We start from the raw sequence: 7,313 nt of genomic DNA on the forward strand, positions 1-7,313 counted from the left end.
AGATGCTCAGTAAATAAATAGTTCAAGGAACGTAGCTATTTACGGCTATACAAGGTAGTCTAACTCACGCATATTAGATGTATTTAAAATTTTGAGTAAAAGCTTAGATATAGTTGTCTCTCTCCTGCCCTGAAGCTACTTCTATTAAAGTTAATAGCATATCATGTTTCCAGAGAATTGCAATGGAATGTACTGACAGTGGGGAGCATTTGCTTTGATAACTGTATTGAAATAGCTTATTGATACCTATTGCTGCAATAATGTGTGATAGAATAATAATCATATTTACTCTGAGTTTTCTTTAACTACATCTTATACATCCAGATCAGGGTATTATTGTAAAAGACAACTTTTAAAAGAAATTTGGGAGATGATATACTGCCAATGTCCAAGGTGAAATGAGAAATCAGTGATTAGAAAAGGCCATGTTGCTGCCTGAAGCGGGCAGAACGTGTCCCAGGAACAGTATGTCCCAAGCCTTACCTTTTAAACATCATCTCCTAATAACTGGTCCTTGAAACACTACAAAGAGGCATATAAATGATCATGTCTTTCTCAGAAAGATAATGAACAACAACAGAAATTATCTCTAAAATGTCAAATACAGAAAATTTGGTAACCATGTCTTCCTTTCTTTATCTAGACATTTATTCTTCTTTGAAATTGAATTTTTAGACTAACAAAGCATTGCTTTTTTCTGAGAGGAGGCCCTTCCATGTTCCTATTTTTCTGTTTTTCAACCAGTTTTAAAATTCTTTCATCAAGATTGTACTCTTTTCTAATAGAAAGGCTCAAATGTGTGGATTCTGGTGAGTAAAGAGGGAAGCAAAGCATACTTGAGATCTCTACCTTATTGCAAGGTTGGTTGTGAAGATAGCATCAACTTGGCAATGGGGAAAGGAACTGAACTGATACCTACAGAAATTTTTAAGAGCATGATGTAAAGTGAGACAGCATTGGCATGTACTTTAAATCTAATATATCCATACATTTATTTTGCACATAATACAAGGTTATATCTGAACATAAGGGATTCATTGGTCCTAAGAATGTCAGCTTTCATTGGAAACTGCTTGAGATGTGCATCAATTATATAGCAAAACCATTTTTTATCTGAATAAGGTGTCACCCTACAGAGGGAGCCATTGTGTTACTGAGCCAAACTATATTTTTATTGCTGGAATTTGACTTATTTTTTGTGTTCTTGTTGGGGGGGTGGTGGTGTTCTTTTTTAAGCTTTGCTACATTTTGCAGAAGCTCATCTCTTTAAACTGTTTGTCCTTCCTAGAGGTGACAGTTACATGCTTAGTGCTTTCTCTACAAATGAAACAAGATAGGAAAAGAGGTCCATCCTGTTTCAGAGTACCAAGGACAATGCTTAATCTGTATAAAATACAGCAGACCTCACAAGAGTACCAACTGTCCATATCTGGGTATAGAGTGCGCTGTGCAGATGTGCAGTGGGAGCAGCATTCTGCTGTGACTGAGGAAAGGAATTGAGTTACTTTCATGGGAAAGAAAACTTACCACCAGGGACACTCGAATGTAACATGCACAGAGAAGAGATGGTCTTTACTTAACAGAATTTTATTTGTTGCTGTTTTTAGTTTTAATTATACTGTACCCTACCATTGCTAGACTTCCCCAAAACTGGAAGCTGCTCTCCTGGTTGTTCTTTGCCAGTCTACTGCGGTGACTATGTCTGGCATTGCCTCAGATGTTGGCAGTAGACACATGCTGAATTGTGATTATGTCAGACTGACAGTTCCTCTTGGGAAGCTAAAGCTGTTCCATTTGTATTATATGTGGACTCAACTGCAAGACATAGGCCTATTCTATGTACGATTAAAAAATCTCTTAGACCTTCAAGGAGATCTTTATGCTACAGCATCATACTACTTGTAAATGAACATCCTACCTCTTACAGTCAGATATTCCCTGTTCAGTTAAGGTAGTTAGTTTGCTTTCTTCATAAGTAAATGTGCCAGAACAGTACAAGTCTGAAGAACATAACAAGTAATTTTCACCAAACCATGTCAGTCCATTTCCTAGTGTTTGTGACACTTTTCCCTTGATTTTGGAGACATTTAGCATCCATGAGCCAAGGATGTATCTGTGATCTGCGGGACATCCTGTGTTATGACAGAGGCTTACAATGTCTGTCTTGCTGTCAGTGTGAGTCCAAGGAGAGCTGCTGTTCTTTCACAGGTCCAAACATTAGTTGCTTTAGTCAACTGTAAATTCATGTTGCTTAGAAATAGTTTTCCTATATTTTCTGGCTTATCCTTGTTCTTTCACAGTCCTAAAGTTGTCTCTATATACTTTCCGAAATAGGTCTCTGTCTCTTCTACACCTCAGTTTAGATTGTATTGGAGAGTTATCTCCTCATTGTATTTTTCTCTTCTAAAGGAGAGAGGAGCATGCTTTAATTTTAAAACCTGCTAGTTTTTCCCTAACAGGTTGTTTTTTCAGTCCAAAGTTTCAAGTGTGGCTAAATTTTGGTCAAGTTATAAAGTGACTTACTAACTTACAACATCTTTCCCAGTGACACTCTCCCAAATCTAACTTGCTTAACGATCCTTGTCCTTTAATATTTTCTCAAGCTGAAGAGTATACATCAAAGGTCTGAAAAATATGCTGGGAGCGAAGAAAATACCAGTGGGATGGGGAGGCCAGGAAGCAGTATCACTGCTGCAAACTGTTCTCCCTATTCCCTTCCCACGCAGTGAAGCACACACTTCTCCTACTTCCCCTCTCCACTGGGTCACTTTCTGTCCCAGTTAAAATTAATAATTCATGAAGACAGGATAAATTTTTTTCCACATATCTAATGGATTCAGTACAGTACATGCTCCTTGGACTGTACCTCAATTTGCTGTGTAAACATGGAAATCTTTCACAGCAATTTCACCCTCCTGTATACCTCTATGCTAGTATTTTAGCTAGGTTTTGGCTTTATTTTTTCCCTAGTCCACATATGTCTTTGTAGCTCAGTCATCTCATTGCTACTGTAAATGGCCTTGGAAAATATATGGCCACGCAAACTAAGTCTCTTGTCTTAGGGGACTTCCGTAGGAGTTCATAATGATGCTTCTTTCCATTGCATGTCTGGAAGTCCTGAAAATAGCAATATTTTTCTGACAGATCTGTTAGACAGAAACAGTTTATTGCACTGCCAGATTTGAGTGATGTTACACTGTTGTTCAGGCAAACTTGTGTGGTACAGACAATGATTTCACTCAATCTGTTGTTGCCCGGGGTTTGGCAGCAAGAACCTGCAAAGCTCTGGTGACAGTTCCCACCTGAAGACTCTAGTATTGACCATCTACATAATATTCTTGTAAAGTAGCAAAATTTTAAACAGAAGTATTGGGTCAGTTTGGGTTTGGTTTTGTGGGGTTTTTTTTAAAGAGCAATTTTGTAGAGACAAACAAAAACCCCTAATGTTCTCCAAAATGACATCCGCCATAATATCAGCACAATATTGTGTTGATGTTAGTTGCAAATGTGATCTCTGTGGTTACAGCACAACCAAAGACTAGAGAGCCAGGGTCCTGCTGACTGTGGTTATTAACAGGTTTCAGAGCTTTCTCTGAAGTAGCTGAAAGAAAAGCTCATTACTTTTGCCAAGTAAACCAGTTGCCCTCTCTACAGGATAGGCCCTGGCCATCACAGCTGGGATTCAAAGGCACATTCGGCAACATACCACAGAAAGGTGGTTTAGTATTATGCATGTAGCATGTCTAAAATGCAGTGACCAAGTACTGAGTTCAGGTTTTGCACTGGTCTCTATAGACTCTTCTTTGGTCTGTTCCAGACAAATGGGTAGATATAGGTGGTATAGATGTAGATAACATTCATCCTACATTTTCCTCCATATTTATCTTCTCATTATATCAGAGGTACTGCAGGATAAAATGATGAACTGCTTTTGGTTGGCGTCTACTCTTTTTTGCCTTGTTATTTGATTTTGTAGTTTGTGTGTGTATTATAAAAATACATTCACACTGAGATTACCGAGTACCTGTTTCATTGTCAATTACCTTTAGTCAATCACCTGAGAGACGCAATTCAGGCCGCTGAATGAATGTTCACCCTCTTTTCTGTCTTAGAAAGTTAAAGTTGTAATTTTAACATTGCACTAAAATGTGGACGGAGTGAAATGAGGTAAAAACCATGGGAGTGACTGGAAGGAGCCAGCCTTCTGGTTAGGTAATGCCCGACCAAACCAGCGCTCCACAATCACTGCAGAACAGCATGGGGAAGATGCAGCAGGCGTGAGATAGATGCGGGGTTTTTGGCAAAGGAGAATCAGGCTAGACATAGCAACTTTGGTGCAGGTTGCAAGGAAAAAGTCACTAAGACCTGGACTTGTGAAGCTGAGTGGGGCTGAGGAGCTGGGGGACAGCTTGTTCTTTGTGAGTGGTCAGTGTAGCTGGTCCTGAAGCACTAGTCAGGGAGTATGAAAACCAGCAGCTGACTGACCCCTGGGGATGGACTGTCTGGTGTAAGCATCATCAGTTGTAAGCTGGAAGAAGCGTGTCTTTGTGCTGTTATATGAAGCTGGTCACAGAAAGCAAGAGGGCAGAAGGAATCATGACCTCTTCCTACCCTTTGGTATCCCTGAAGGTATGTGTTTGAACACTGGTGCGCAGGAGCTCCATGGTTACAAGTTTGGATTATTTTGCAGACAGCAACGTCCAAGGGGTTAATGTGAGCCTGTAGAGGGCCTTTGGATCCCATACCATTCTGAAGTGCAAGAGTGAAAATAGACCCATCTATCCTCAATTCCTTCACCAAAATCAAGAACCATAGCTATGGGATTATGTAAAAAAGGAGAACAAGAATAGCTTGGGGGCCTATCTCAGCACCGTGCCTCAAAAACGTCGTTGCCATAAAGAGGATAACCGTGTTTTTATAGCTCCAGGTGCCTGGGTGCTCAGATCCTGTACCTCATGCCAGAGGAGTTACTGCATAGTGACTGCTGAAAAAGATGAGATGCAGAAGACTCTTGCTAAAATTCATTCTTCCAGCCTCACCTGCGTAATGCTGAGTGAAGAGATTTGCAAATTTGAGAGGAATGCTTCTTAAAGCAGCAACTGAGGCTGCCTTGGCCATCCGTAAGTGGATAGCTATGTGTGTGCATGGATCTACCCTAACTTATCTTGGATGCTTCATGGTTTTTGGAGTCTAGAGGGTTACTCAGCTTATCTTGAGGGATATATATGTGTTTGATTAAATGCCAAGTTCCGTGGATTCCACTGCCTGTATCGACTGAAAACTGTATTGATGGTGATGCCTGCTCATCACAACTGCATGGCCTGGAGTTGCTTCTCCACGCTGAATCTTCCCCCTCTCAGCTCTTTAACACAAAGACTCTAACACATTCACTTCATAAATGAGTTTTATTGAGGGCTTCCGTTTCTTTCCCCTCTCTTTCTTTCTTTCAGTCTTGAGTAGAATACTATGAACTTCACCCAGACAGCTTAGCTCCCTGGGAGCTAATCACCTAGCATCCAGGCTGTCAGACGTAATAAAGCTTTATCCAGATGCATGATCTGGCCCAGTTTTTTTACGATTATATCAGGTGGCTGGCAGTTTGAGGCAAGCTGTTGTCTGAACTGTACTCTGTGTGTGTATCATGATCATTGCTGATTTCTCATATGAGTTTGACACTAATGAATGCAATTCCACTAAACGGTGTAATTTCCTTGGAATAGTGTTTTCTGACTGGAAAGTGTTGCATTGAAATATTTTTGGCTATCACTACTTGGGAAGAATGAGACAAACAAAGGTCTTTCAGTCTTTTCTATAAATAAAAAGTCTTTAAACGTATTTATGCTAAACATCTGTAGGGGTTTTTGTCATTTCAAAGTAAGCAGCTGCCAAAGTATTATGGGCTTCAACTGGAGATAGTTAATGCTACTATAAAAGTAGCAAAGAACTGTTGGGAATATTACTCTTGAAAACCATGTTCTAATCAAAATCTCTCCTTAGGAATAGATCATTAGCCTGAAAAAGATGATTTTGACTTCTCCACAAAGAGTGAAGCACTGTCAGTTGACAAATTTACTGGTCCTGAGAATCTTTCAAGTCCAGTACTGTTTGTGTCTTCATACTTCTGGCAGTGTTCCATATCTAAAATAGTTTTCAACTTGTTTTTATCATTTTTTTGGCAACCAGGGGAAGAGAGATGCAAAATGCTGCCAAATCAAGATTGGATGGATTTGCATACATTTAGCATTCTGGAGAAACTAGCTGCATGAGATACAAGGCAAAAGGGACCCCAACATAAAGCTCCTCCAGCAGAATCCACTTTACATCCTGAAACAGTGGGTATCTCCGTATGGCTCCTCTATCACTGTACTGCCTGATCACCCCAAATTATCCTCACATTTCTCTACTGTGGAATAGTAACATCTCATACAAGTAATCAAGCTGAAGACAGGCCCCACAGGAAAGTCTGTGGCAGCAGAAGGAATATTTTCCTGTAGTTTAGTGCTCTGTAAACTCTCCTACTCTTGAAAAGACAACCCCTCCAACAGAGGTTTGAACCACTTTTCTTGTCAGTCAAGAAGATATATTTACTGCTGCTAATAAGGAAGGAGAAGGAAGCAGTTCCTGCACAGAGAGCCACAGGGAGTTGATTTTTCTGGTGGTGAAAGTAATTGTCTTTCATTAAATAACTTGCAATCCCAAACTTCAATGCTGCTTTCCTTAGCAGCTCTTTGGGATTCAAGAACATTTGAAAGTTACATTTAATTCCAGTGTCTAATTATTTTTTTTAATCTTCATTTTAGAAGGCTGTTGAAATAAAGGTCACAAAATGCTAATGATAAATTTCCCATGTCACTGTCTTTCAGGGGCAGTTGCTAGAGTGAGCAACAATACTAGTAATATGGATTAAATCTCCTAAAATCTGTTTTTACTCCTACTATCCTAGCAAACATGAAGATCACAAGGCATAATGATTTAGTAGACATTTTTACATGGCTTGATCAACCACTGAGTTGATATAAGAATCCCTTTCAAATACAATTGTTAGCAGTAATAGCAATGCTAGACATTTCTTTTTATCAGCTAATGACTTAGTTTTAGGGGGCACTAGTAGACATTGTGGCTATCTTTTTCCATAGTGCAGCACAAAATAAGTCATTATCAGAAGTTCAAACCTTTAAAATGCTGAACAGATAAAAGCTAGCTTAGTCTGTCTTGGAGACAGACGTTCCCTTAATTTTGTGAAAACGCAGCACAGGGGTTGAGTGCCTTCCCAGCTTGTTGTCTTACTCAGAGTTCATCATCTGTCAGGTTTC

The sequence above is a fragment of the Phaethon lepturus genome, unplaced genomic scaffold (assembly GCF_000687285.1).
Source record: "Phaethon lepturus isolate BGI_N335 unplaced genomic scaffold, ASM68728v1 scaffold10475, whole genome shotgun sequence".
NCBI lineage: Eukaryota > Metazoa > Chordata > Aves > Phaethontiformes > Phaethontidae > Phaethon > Phaethon lepturus.